General features: G+C 36.0%; 1 non-coding gene across 1 annotated transcript; it reads right to left on the bottom strand.

Annotated features, from left to right (window-relative positions):
- Positions 1-12,630: 12,630 nt before the first annotated feature.
- On the bottom strand, positions 12,631-12,738 carry LOC127742600 (small nucleolar RNA R71). The gene has a single exon (XR_008003942.1). It is a non-coding gene; the product is annotated as a small nucleolar RNA R71 (small nucleolar RNA).
- Positions 12,739-13,827: the final 1,089 nt, after the last annotated feature.

Here is a 13,827-nt window from a genome sequence, read left to right as displayed (position 1 = left end):
ACAAACTTCAAATTTTTGAATCAATCATATTACTTGTTAGTATAATTTTCGAAAATCAAGATAAAATTAAGAAAAAGATTTTTTTGAAAAATATTTAAAAAGATTTTCGAAAAATAAAAAATAAAAATAAAAAAGATTTAATTTTTGAAAAAGATTTTGAAAAGATAAGATTTTTAAAATTGAAAATTTGACTTGACTCATGAGAAACAACTAATTTTAAAAATTTTTGACTAAGTCAACTCAAATTTTCGAAAATTAGGAGAGAAATAAGAAAAATATATTTTTTTTTTATTTTTGAAATTTTAATTATGAGGGAGAAAAACACAATTATGACCCAAAACATGAAAATTTTGGATCAAAACACATGATGCATGCAAGAACACTATGAATGTCAAGATGAACACCAAGAACACTTTGAAGATCATGATGAACATCAAGAACATATTTTTGAAAATTTTTTTATGCAAAGAAAACATGCAAGACACCCAACTTAAAAATCTTTAATGTTTAGGCTCTATGAATGCAAGAATGCACATGAAAAACAATAAAAGACACAAAACAAGAAAACATCAAGATCAAACAAGAAGACTTATCAAGAACAACTTGAAGATCATGAAGAACACTATGAATGCATGAATTTTTCGAAAAATGCATAATAATTTTTAAAACATGCAATTGACACCAAACTTAAAAATTGACTCAAGACTCAAACAAGAAACAAAAAATATTTTTGATTTTTATGATTTTATGATTTTTTTGTATTTTCTTAATAAATTTTTCGAAAATATTCTTTAGAAAAACGAAAATAAAAAAAAATTTTTGAAAGATTTTTGAAAACTTTTTGAAAAGAAAATTACCTAATCTGAGCAACAAGATGAACCGTTAGTTGTCCAAACTCGAACAATTCCCGGCAACGGCGCAAAAAACTTGGTGGACGAAATTATGATCATCAACAATGGCTCCAAAGACTTGGTGCCCTCAAACGTGAATCTCACTTTATCACAACTCTGCACAACTAACCAGCAAGTGTACTGGGTCATCCAAGTAATACCTCACGTGAGTAAGGGTCGATCCCACAGAGATTGTTGGTATGAAGCAAGCTATGGTCATCTTGTAAATCCCAGTCAGGCGGACTCAACTACATTAAGAGATTATTGGATTTTCGAATAATAATAATAAATTTAAACAGAAAATAAAGATAGAGTTACTCATGTAATTCAATAATGGGAATTTCAGATAAGTGTATGGAGGTGCTGTGTTCCTTCCGAATCTCTGCTTTCCTACTGCTTTTATCCAATCTTTGTCACTCCTTTCTATGGCAAGCTGTATGTAGGGCATCACCATTGTCAATGGCTACATCCCATCCTCTCAGTGAAAATGGTCTAAATGCTCTGTCACAGCACGGCTAATCATCTGTTGGTTCTCGATCATGTTGGAATAGAATCCCTTGATTCTTTTGCGTTTGTCATCACGCCCAGCAATCACGAGTTTGAAGCTCGTCACAGTCATTCAATCTTTCATACATTTATTCATATGATTTGCATGTTTTACAATTCCTTCCCAGAATTTGTTCTATGACTGAAAACATGCTTCTTTGGCTTTTATTTTCTTTTATTTAATCCTCTCTTATTATCATTAGATGCCTTGATATGTGTATCAAGTGATTTAAGGGATTACAAGGCAAGAATCGCTTAGAGGATGGAAAGGAAGCATGCAAAAGCAGAAGGAATACAAGAAGTTGAAGAAACTGCAAAGCTGCCAGCCTGACCCTCGCGCACTAAAACGACCATAACTTGAGCTACAGAGGTCCAAATGACGTCATTCCACCTGCGTTGGAAAGCTAATGTCCGGGGCTTCGATTTGATATATAATTTGCCATAGTGGCCGCATAGGTAGGAGACGCGAATGCGTCATCCACGTGGACGCGTCGCATGTGCGAAAATCAGCGTGGCAGATTTCGCAAACAGCGAATCCTGGGCTATTTTCGGCCCAGTTTCAAGCCCAAAAAACACAGATTAAAGCCCACTTTTCATAGTTTTAGATGTAGTTTTTAGAGAAAGAGGTTCTCTCCTCTCTCTTAGCATTTAGGTAGGATTTTTAGAAATTAGGATTTAATTTAGCTCTTCATATCATATTCAATATTCCTTTATTTTGATTTCTCTTCTACTTTGATATATTTTAATACTTTTATTTATGTTTGATTTATGTTGCCCAATTGGCTTATGAATATTTTCCATGTTAGATTTTACTGCTTTGAATGAGTTTGAGGTATTCCAGATATTTATGATTTTAATTTAGCTTTCTACATTCTTGGCTTTGGTTGATTAATTGGTGACTCTAGAATTATCAAACTCATTGTTGATTAAAAATTGGATTTCTTCATTTCATTAATTCAAGTTCCAATAACTCTAGCCTTTCCCAAGGAAAGACTAGGACCTGAGGAATCAAAATTAATTCATCCACTTAACTTACCTTCATAGTTAGAGGTTAACAAAGTGGGAGAAAAATCCAATTCTCATCACAATCGATAAGGATAACTAGGATAGGACTTCCAGTTTTCATACCTTGCCAAGAGTTTTCTTAATCATTAGTTTATTTTCTTGTCATTTACATTCCTTAGTTATTTATTTATTTTTATTGCTTTGAAAATATACCTGTGCCCATTGCCCAAACTCCAGAACCTAAATTTACAAACTCATAACCAATAATAAGAACATACCTCCCTGCAATTCCTTGAGAAGACGACTCGAGGTTTAAATACTCGGTTATTAATTTTAAAAAGGGGTTTGTTACTTGTGACAACTAAATCGTTTCTATGAAAGGACTTTTGTTGGTTAGAAGCTATACTTGCAACGGGAATCTATTCTGAATTCTAGACCATGCAAAAGTTCTCTCATCAAAATGGCACCGTTGCCGGGGAATTACAAACGTGTGCCTTATTTGGTTATTGTAAATATTTTTCTTTTACTTGTTTATTTGTTTCTCCTTTTTTCCCTTTATTTCTGATAGCTATTATGAATTCTCACCTCTCTCGCTTTGAGTTTGGTTCTAACTTTGTTGAAGGAAATAGAAACCACAGCAGAAATATGCATCAAGGTCAGACCAATCAAGGATGGATGGAGCCAAGAGGATCTAATCAACCCTTTAGGCAACAACACCCTCCAAGATATCATGGACAACGACCATTCTACAATGCATACCCAGCTGAAAGATATGGTGGACAACCTTGTAACTACCAACAAGCCCCACCCCGTGCCTATAGACCATCCTCTCAACATAACCTCAAACCACCACACTCACAAGCTTCTTTTCACCATTCGCCACCATACGATCCTTATCCACCCCAACACCAATCCAATTACTCCCAAGAACCACCACTCCCCCATACACCATACCCATATCCATCAAAGCCAGAATCACAGGTTCGCCTTGAAGAATTAATAAAACAACTTACTGCAACCCTTCATCAACTGGAGCAAGCAATAAATCAATTATCTTCGAGACATTTAGCCCCTCAACAGACTCCCATGGCTTTATGTGGAGAATCCAATGAAGAACGTAGTACAAAGAAGACGCTAGAAGCTCCAGTGAACAGCATAGAGCATAACTTTGTACTAGAACAAGTAGAGGAAGCTGTCATTGCAGAAGAAGAAGAGTTGGTTGAAGATTTAGGAGACGCCGAGCCGCCACCTGAATCCAGAGTTATGGAGAATTCCGTCAAGGATGTTACAATTGATGCTGAGGAGGATTTTGCACCACCTCCACTGCAAATATCTTATGAAGAACTGAACGGAATAACCCAGGACGCAGGCTTCCTTGATGATGATGATCGCGAGTCCTGTTCTCTTAGTGATGAACTTGCATCCGCAAGTGAATTCTTTGAGACAGAAGAATATTCCCCGAATGAATATGAAGATGATGCTAAGTTAGATTTTTCTCAACCTCCAATATATGACTTGAGCGATGATGAGGGAGAAATTGAAGACTCTGATCAAGATATGGTTGAAGTGGAAGAATTCACAGAAGATTATAAGGGAGTAGAACTTACAGAACCATTGGAAACACCTATCCCACGGCCATTACCACCAATTACAAACTACAAGTAGGTAACACCTTTGCTTTTTATCTATACTTTTCCACTTGAATATGGTTTACTTGAAACTGATGGCCAGCTTAGAGCTCTCTGCGGTTTTAAGAGGAAAAGGGATATGACTCGCACTCAGCGCTGGTATGCAAGATTCAATAAGGGTTCACACTCCAACTTGAAGTGCAAGAATTGGTGTCAAGCTCAATTTAAAGGATCTCGGAAGCCGTTTGGTCACTGTAGTGAGAATTCGGATTTCTTATCACCTGACTGGACCAATGTAGATCAAGACAAAGATTGGTGTAGAAGAAAAGTTTGGGACCTTGGAGTCTATGCTGACATTCAATACTCCGGGAGCCTACAAGCCTGTTTGAACTCACACAAGGGCCTTACGTACTTTGTTTGGGACCCCGGAGGATGCTGGCATTCCAAACACTGGTGGAGATTTCTGGACAAATTCAAACATAAGCCACCATAATAGGAAGCTCATCCAATGTCCAACTTAAGGACTTTAACTAAAAGTGCTAGGTGGGAGACAACCCACCATGGTATGATCGTCACTTCTTCAGTTTTCACTTTTGTCTATTTTGTTTGTTCTTGAGTTTTGATTGAACCTGGAATTTTGCATAACGTTCATGGCATCTGTATTTGCATCTTATTCGAAAAAAAAATCGAAAACACGCACGCGACGCGGCAGCGTCGCTGACACGTCCGCGTCACTAGTGCGTTTGGAAAAAACTAATTGAACAGAGAGTCACGCGAAAGCGTGGCTGGAGGCGTGCCAGTGGCACAAATCGTCCCACGCGACCGCGTCGCTGACGCGTCCGCGTCATATAGGAATAATGGCCTCTCACACGACCACATGACCTACGCGGCCGCGTGCCCTAATTTTTGACGTACAAAGGGTGCACAACGAAATATTGTGCGAGAGTGGTGCTGGAATGGTGCTGGACGCACCAACCCTATCACGCGACCGCCTCGCTGACGCGTCCGCGTCATCCCTTCTGTAGCCCACTCACGTGATCGCATGACCCACGCGATTGCGTCACCCCAAATTTGGCAAATATATCAATTTGAACAGAGAGTTGTGCAGGCGCGAGGTTGCCCTCGCGCCAGTAGCATAACCTGAGTCACGCGTCCGAGCGACTGACGCGACCGCGTCGATTAATTTAAGCGCCAGTCGCGCGACCGCGTCCCCCACGCGTCCGTGTCGCTTTCGCCGCACAACTTTTTCAACGTAGCCAAATATCTTATCTTTTCTTCCCTATACCTAATTCTTTTCTTCCTTTCTTATTTCTTTTCTTCCTTCTTCTTCCTTTTCTTACTTTCTTTTTCACCTCCATTCTATTTTATTTAATTTATTTGCATACTTTCTTCGATTGCATTTTAATTTTGTGCATCTTTTTATTTTCTTTTCTAAATTTATTAATTTTTCCATTGGTGTTACTTTTTCATATTCAACTGTTGTGTCTTTTCTGGTATTATTTTGGTACTCAGTGACTTGTTTTACACTGTTGGGTAATATTGTTTAAGTCAATGCTACTCTTTTATGATATTTGTATTAATTTTGCATTGACATGAATTTATATTATCTTGCACTCTGTTTCTCATTGTTGCAAAATTTTGCACTCTTGCTTTGCCATGTACTTTTACTGTTTTCTCATTTGCATGTTGTAGCTACCATGTAATTGAGACCCTTATTATCTGGCATTAACACCCATATTTTATTTATTTTCTATCTTTATTTTTTGGGTTATTTTTCTTTTTTTCCCCCTTCTTTCAGGATGGCCACCACGAAGGAAGAGGAAAAGCTTCTTAATGGGAAGACAAACAAGTCCACCTGCACAATCTTTGGAGAAAGGCGTCAGTTGGAGCAGCCCATCCACTTGTACATCTTCGCATGCACCGAGGACGGTGCAATCTTTAAGTGTGGGGAGGTCGACACCGATCTCCATGGGTTAGTACTTTCTTGTCTCAACACCAATGTTTAAATTTTCTTTGTAGCTAGTTGTTGCATTTGCATATTTATTTGATTTTGTGTATATTTTACCACTTGGTTGAAGAAATATTTTCTTTTTCAAGAAATTTTTATAGTATTTCACTAATTTAAATTAAAAAATTTGTGTTAAACTTGTTTTGAAGTTGTATTTGGAATATGATTTTTGAGCCAAAGAACACACAACCTGTGAGATTTTGAGCTTATTTATATGGTTACATTATTTAACCATAAATTTTTATTCTTGTGTGTTTTCTTCTCTATAATTGTAATCTTTGCTTTGTTCCATTCTATATGTCCAATATTTAATATATTTACATGCTTGCATATGATTGAGGCCATTGTTTGATTTTAGCTCACTTATCCCATATAAGCCTACCCTTTAAATCACCATTGTCAGCCACTTTGAGCCTTTTAATCCCCATTTGTTCTGTATTTTACCACATCACTAGCCTTAAGTAGAAAAACAAAAGTAATATCTCAATTGAATCTTTGGTTAGCTTAAGATAGAGATTGTGCATCAACTAAGTGTGGGGAAAACTGTGGGAACATGGGTTAATAAGGAAAAGCATCATGTCTCTAATCTATTTGAATATTGGGAATTGGTGGACGAAATTGTGATCTTATTCATTGTAATTGGATTTTAGAAATTGGCACGAGTGGACACAACTCCGTTCAACTAACCAGCAAGTGTACTGGGTCGTCCAAGTAATAAACCTTACGCGAGTAAGGGTCGATCCCACAGAGATTGTTGGTATGAAGCAAAACTATGGGAACATGGGTTAATAAGGGAATGTATCATGTCTCTAATCTATTTGAATATTGGGAATTTGGGAACCTACTCATGAAAAATCAAAATAGAAAAATAATGGAGAATCCATGTGCATTGATAAGTTATGTTTGCTTTTATGATTCAAAAAAAAAGAGAAATATATATAAATAAGGGGACAAAATTATCCCAATGTTAAGTTAATGAAAAATCAATGCACATGTGATAAATTAAAAAGAAAAAGTTTATACATGAGTATGTGATGTAAAAGTGGGAATTTTGGGCAGCTAGGCATGAACTAGAGTTATATAGAGTATATGTATGTTAGGTGAAAGCTTAGGATAATTAAAGATTCAATTTATAAAGCTCACTTGGCCATACATATATCCTTACCTTTATTTCAGCCTCATTACAACCTTGAAAAGACCTCATGATGTTTGCGTTGGTACATTAAATATTTGTTGACTGGTTAGATGAAGAACAAGGTTTAGAAAGCATGACTAGAGAAGAGTAGAGTGAATAACCCTATACACTTGAGAGATTAGAGTGATATACACTTCCAGTGAGGGTTCAATGCTTGATTCTATGTTCCCTGCTTTCAGGAGCTATCTTCTTACAAGTTTACTTGTTTTCACTGTATGATTTGAATTAGTGAAATATGATTTATGTTTGTCTTGGAGAACTTATTTATTTTTAACCAAGTAGGTAGAAACATTTTGCATTTAGTTGCATTCATAGGTTGCATCTCATACATTCTATCATTCCTCTTCATCTCTTTATAGTTTCTCTTGAGCTTAGCATGAGGACATGCTAATGTTTAAGTGTGGGGAGGTTGATAAACTACTATTTTATGGTTTATCTTGTGCTTAATTGAGTGGATTTTAACAATCTTTCATACATTTATTCATATGATTTGCATGTTTTACAATTCTTTCCCAGAATTTGTTCTGTGATTGAAATATGCTTCTTTGGCATTTATTTTCTTTTATTTAATCCTCTCTTATTACCATATAGATGCCTTGATATGTGTGTCAAGTGATTTAAGGGATTACAGGGCAAGAGTGGCTTAGAGGATGGAAAGGAAGCATGCAAAAGCGGAAGGAATACAAGAAGTTGAAGAAACTGCAAAGCTATCAACCTGACCCTCTCGCACTAAAACGACCATAACTTGTGCTACAGAGGTCCAAATTACGCCGTTCTACTTGCGTTGGAAAGCTAACGTCTGGGGCTTCGATTTGATATATAATTTGCCATAGTGGCCGTACAGATAGGCAATGCGAATGCGTCATCCACGTGGATGCGTCGCATCTGCGAAAATCAGCGTGGCAGATTTCGCAAACAGCGAATCCTGGGCTATTTCCGGCCCATTTTCAAGCCCAGAAAACACAGATTAAAGACTGCAAACTGGAGGAATGAAGGGGACTTCAGATCATGCTCTCATAATTTACTTTTCATAGTTTTAGATGTAGTTTTTAGAGAGAGAGGTTCTCTCCTCTCTCTTAGCATTTAGGTAGGATTTTTAGAAATTAGGATTTAATTTAGCTCTTCATATCAGGTTCAATATTCCTTTATTTTGATTTCTCTTCTACTTTGATATATTTTAATACTTTTATTTATGTTTGATTTATGTTGCCTAATTGGCTTATGAATATTTTTCATGTTAGATTTTACTGCTTTGAATGAATTTGAGGTATTCCAGATATTTATGATTTTAATTTAGCTTTCTATATTCTTGGCTTTGGTTGATTAATTGGTGACTCTAGAGTTATCAAACTCATTGTTGATTGAAAATTGGATTTCTTCATTTCATTAATTCAAGTTCCAATAACTCTAGCCTTTCCCAAGAAAAGACTAGGACCTGAGGAATCAAAATTAATTCATCCACTTAACTTACCTTCATAGTTAGAGGTTAACAAAGTGGGAGAAAAATCCAATTCTCATCACAATTGATAAGGATAACTAGGTTAGGACTTCCAGTTCTTATACCTTGCCAAGAGTTTATTTTAAAGTTATTTATTTATTTTTAGTGCTTTGAAATATACCTGTTCCCATTGCCCAAACTCCAGAACCCCAATTTACAAACTCATAACCAATAATAAGAACATACCTCTCTGCAATTCCTTGAGAAGACGACCCGAGGTTTAAATACTTGGTTATTAATTTTAAAAAGGGGTTTGTTACTTGTGACAACCAAATCGTTTGTATGAAAGGACTTTTGTTGGTTAGAAGCTATACTTGTAACGGGAATCTATTCTGAATTCTAGATCACGCAAAAGTTATCTTATCAACTAGCTACTAGGGTTTACAGAAGTAAGTAATTGATGCATAAATCCACTTCTGGGGCCCACTTGGTGTGTGCTTGGGTTGAGCTTGATCTATCCACGAGCTGAGGCTTCTCTTGGAGTTGAACGCCAAGTTGTAATGTGTTTTGGGCGTTCAACTCTGGTTCGTGACGTGTTTCTGGCATTTGACTCAAGAATGCAGCATGGAACTGGCGTTGAGCGCCAGTTTATGTCATCTAATTACGAATAAAGTACAGACTATTATATATTGCTGGAAAGCGCTGGATGTCTACTTTCCAACGCCGTTGAGAGCACGCCATTTGGAGTTCTGTAGCTCCAGAAAATCTAGTTTGAGTGCTGGGAGGTCAGATTCCAACAACATCAGCAGTCCTTTGTCAGCCTCCTATCAGAGTTTTGCTCAGGTCCCTCAATTTCAGCCAGAAAATACCCAAAATCACAGAAAAACACACAAACTCATAGTAAAGTCCAGAAATGTGAATTTAGCATAAAAACTAATGAAAACATCCCTAAAAGTAACTAGACCATACTAAAAACTACCTCAAAACAATGCCAAAAAGCGTATAAATTATCCGCTCATCAACACTCATCATCATTCTCACCTATGAATGCGTGCCTGACAACCACTTCCGTTCTACCTTAGATTGAGTGCGTATCTCTTAGCCTCCATTCCGAAAGATCGGAGTCTTCGTGGTATAAGCTAGAATTATTGGCGGCCATTCCTAAGATCCGGAAAGTCTAAACCTTGTCTGTGGTATTTCGAGTAGGATCTGAGATGGGATTATTGTGACAAGCTTCAAACTCGCGAGTGTTGGGCGTAGTGACAGACGCAAAAGAATCCCTGGATTCTATTTTAACATGATCGAGAACCGACAGATGATTAGCCGTGCTGTGACAGAGCATTTGGACCATTTTCGCTGAGAGGACGGGAGGTAGCCATTGACAACGGTGAAACCCAACATACAGCTTGCCATAGAAATGAGTAAGAATGATTGGATGAAAGCAGTAGGAAAACAGAGATTCAGAAGGAACACAGTATCTCCATGCGCTTATCTGAAATTCCCACCAATGATTTACATAAGTATCTCTATCTCTATTTTATGCTTTATTTATCTTCATAATCGAAAACCATTATAACCATTATTATCCGCCTGACTGAGATTTACAAGATGATCATAGCTTGCTTCATACCGACAATCTCCGTGGGATCGACCCTTACTCACGTAAGGTATTACTTGGACGACCCAGTGCACTTGCTGGTTAGTTGTGTGAAGTTGTGACAAAGTGTGATTCACGTTTGAGAGCACCAAGTCTTTGGCGCCATTGTTGATGATCACAATTTCGTGCACCAAGTTTTTGGCGTTGTTGCCGGAGATTGTTTAAGTTTGGACAACTGACGGTTCATCTTGTTGCTCAGATTAGGTAATTTTCTTTTCAAAAAAATTTTTCAAAAATCTTTCAATTTTTTATTTTATTTATTTTCGTTTTTCCGAAAAGAAATTTTTGAAAAATCCAAAAAAAATTAATAAAATCATAAAAATCAAAAAAAATATTTTTTTGTGTTTCTTATTTTAAGTCTAGTGTCAATTTTTAAGTTTGGTATCAATTGCATATTTTTAAAAAAATTATGCATTTTTTTCGAAAAAATTATGCATTTTTTTCGAAAAAATTCCTCCATGGTGTTCTTCATAATCTTCAAGTTGTTCTTGGTAAGTCTTCTTGTTTGATCTTCATATTTTCTTGTTTTGTGTCTTTTGTTGTTTTTCATATGCATTTTTGCATTCATAGTGTCTAAGCATTGAAAATTTCTAAGTTTGGTGTCTTGCATGTTTTCTTTTCTTGAAAATTTTTCAAAAATAAGTTCTTGATATTCATCATGATCTTTAATGTGTTCTTGGTGTTCATCTTGACATTCATAGTGTTCTTGCATGCATTAGTTGTTTTGATTCATAATTTTTATGTCTTGAGTCATTTTGTTGTTTTTCTCTTTCCACATTAAATTAAAAAAAATAGAAAAATATCTTTTCCTTTTTTCTCTCATAAATTTCGAAATCTTTGGGTTGACTTAGTCAAAAATTTTTAAAATTAGTTGTTTCTTGTTAGTCAAGTCAAGATTTCAATTTTAAAAATCTTATCTTTTCAAAATCTTTTTCAAAAATCAAATATTTTTCATTTTTATTTCATGTTTTTCAAAAAAAGTTTTTAAAATTGATTTCAAAATATTTTTCTTAATTTTATTTCATAATTTTTGAAAACTTTACTAACAATTAATATGATTGATTTAAAAATTTGAAGTTTGTTACTTTCTTGTTAAGAAAGGTTCAACCTTTAAATTCTAGAATCATATCTTTTAGTTTCTTGTTAGTCAAGTAATGAATTTTAATTTTAAAAATCAAATCTTTTTCAAAATATCTTTTCAATCATATCTTTTTAATCATATCTTTTCAAACATATCTTTTTCAAATCATATTTTTTAAAAATCAATTTCAAAAATCTTTTCTAAGTTCCTATCTTTTCAAAATTGATTTTCAAATCTTTTTCAACTAACTAACTAACTTTTTGTTTGTTTCTTATCTTTTTCAAAACCACCTAACTACTTTTCTCTCTCTAATTTTCGAAAATTCCTCACTCTTTTAAAAATTCTTTTAATTAACTAATTGTTTTAGATTTTAATTTTAATTTTATTTCTTCTCTCAATTTTCGAAAATCACTAACCATTTTTCAAAATCAATTTTTGAAATTCTCTCCTTCTCATCTCCTTCTATTTATTTATTCATTTACTAACTCTTCTCTTCATCTAAAAATTCGAACCCTCTATTCTCCTCTGTGTTCAAATTTTTCTCATCCTTCTTCTATTCTTTTCTTCTTCTACTTACGTAAAGGAATCTCTATACTGTGACATAGAGGATTCCTCTTCCTTTTCTGTTCTCTTCTTTTTCATATGAGCAGGAGCAAGGACAAGGACATTCTTGTTGAAGTAGATCCTGAACCTGAAAGGACTCTGAAGAAGAAGCTAAGAGAAGCTAAAACACAACAATTCAGAGAAAACCTTACAGAGAATCTCGAAAAAGAAAGAGACATGGACGAACCCAATAACAATGGTGGAGGCGCAAGGAGGATGCTTGGTGATTATACTACACTTACTTCCAATTTTTATGGAAGAAGTATCTCAATCCCTACAATTGGAGCAAACAATTTTGAGCTGAAGCCTCAACTAGTTGCTCTAATGCAACAGCACTGCAAGTTTCATGAACTTCCATCAGAAGATCCCTATCAGTTTCTAACTGAGTTCTTGCAGATCTGTGATACTGTTAAGACTAATGGAGTAGATCCTGAAGTCTACAGGCTCATGCTTTTCCCTTTTGTTGTAAGAGACATAGCTAGAACATGGTTGGACTCACAACCTAAAGATAGCCTGGACTCTTGGGATAAGCTGGTCACGGCCTTCTTAGCCAACTTCTTTCTGCTTCAAAAGCTAAGCAAGCTTAGAGTGGATGTTCATACCTTCAAGCAAAAAGATGGTGAATCCCTCTATGAAGCTTGGGAAAGATACAAGCAGTTGACCAAAAAGTGTCCTTCTGACATGCTTTCAGAGTGGACCATCTTGGATATATTCTATGATGTTCTATCTGAGTTCTCTAAGATGTCACTGGACCATTCTATAGGTGGATCCATTTACCTAAAGAAAGCGCCTACAGAAGCTCAAGAACTCATTGACATGGTTGCAAATAACCAATTCATGTACACCTCTGAGAGGAATCATGTGAGTAATGGGATGTCTCAGAAGAGGGGAGTTCTTGAAATTGATGCTCTGAATGCCATATTGGCTCAGAACAAAATGTTGACTCAGCAAGTCAACATGATTTCTCAAAGTTTGAATGGATTGCAAAATGCATCCAACAGTACTCAAGAAGTATCTTCTAAAGAAGTAGCTTATGATCCTAAAAACCCTGCAATGGCAGAGGTGAATTACATGGGTAAAGCCTATGGAAACACCTATAATCTCTCATGGAGAAAAGCATCCAAATTTCTCATGGAAGGATCAACAAAAGCCCCAACAAGGCTTTAATAATGATGGAAGAAATAGGCTTAGCAATAGCAAGCCTTTTCCATCATCTTCTCAGCAACAGACATAGAGTGAAACATAGTCTCTGATCTATCTAAGGCCACTCTAAGTTTCATGAGTGAAACAAGATCCTCCATTAGAAATTTTGAGGCACAAGTGGGTCAGCTGAGTAAGAAAATCACTGAAACTCCTCCTAGTACTCTCCCAAGCAATACAGAAGAGAATCTAAAAAGAGAGTACAAGGTCATTGATATAATCAAAATGGATGAATCCAAAGAGGAAAGGCAGGACATGAATCCCAATGAGGAAGACCTCATGGGACGTCCTCCAGACAGAAAGGAGTTCCCTATTGAGGACCTAAATGAATCTGAGGCTCATATAGAGACCATAGAGATTCCATTAAACTTCCTTCTGCCATTCATGAGCTCTGAGAACTATTGTTCCTCTGAAGAGGATGAGGATGTAACTGAAGAGCAAGTTGCTCAATATCTAGGGGCCATCATGAAGCTGAATGCCAAGTTGTTTGGTAATGAGACTTGGGCAGATGAACCTCCCTTGCTCATTAGTGAACTAAATACATGGGTTCATCAAACTTTCCCTCAAAAGAAACAA

The sequence above is a fragment of the Arachis duranensis genome, chromosome 1 (genome assembly GCF_000817695.3).
Source record: "Arachis duranensis cultivar V14167 chromosome 1, aradu.V14167.gnm2.J7QH, whole genome shotgun sequence".
NCBI classification, from domain to species: domain Eukaryota; kingdom Viridiplantae; phylum Streptophyta; class Magnoliopsida; order Fabales; family Fabaceae; genus Arachis; species Arachis duranensis.
The sequence above is the reverse complement of the archived record's forward strand: the minus strand, read 5'-3'. Positions and strand labels throughout refer to the sequence as shown.